The sequence below is a fragment of the Gavialis gangeticus genome, unplaced genomic scaffold (genome assembly GCF_001723915.1).
Source record: "Gavialis gangeticus isolate Ggan-Ray unplaced genomic scaffold, GavGan_comp1, whole genome shotgun sequence".
NCBI lineage: Eukaryota > Metazoa > Chordata > Crocodylia > Gavialidae > Gavialis > Gavialis gangeticus.
Window position 1 is genome coordinate 93229938 of NW_017729022.1, and position 447 is coordinate 93230384.

Consider the following 447-nt stretch of genomic DNA (forward strand, 5'->3'; position numbering starts at 1 on the left):
CTTGTGTGTGTGTGTCCCCATCTGTCCCAGTGCACATGCACTCTCTCCCCCTCTCTCTCTTCATATAATGTTTGGAGGGTTGACTTGGACTTTAAGATATCCTCAGTATTGGGCCAGATCTTTGGCTGGTGTGAACTGGAGTAGCTCCCAAATTATGCTGGTTTACAGCAGTTGATGATCTGGTTCATTGTCTTTTGACCTCCTTTGGAGAAGAAGGTGTATTATCTGGATCTACTTATTTATCAGTACAATGGTTAATCTATTATAAGCATTTTCTGTTTGCTGAAGTGTTAGTTGTACCTGACTGGAGGTCCACATCTCAATGTGGAATTCAGACTTCATTTTTGAGCACTTAAATGTCACACATACAGCAAGGTTAAAGTAATTGGCTTGTTTTGGCATAGGAAAGCAAACAATCTTCTTGAGAAATGACAAGCATACTCAGGT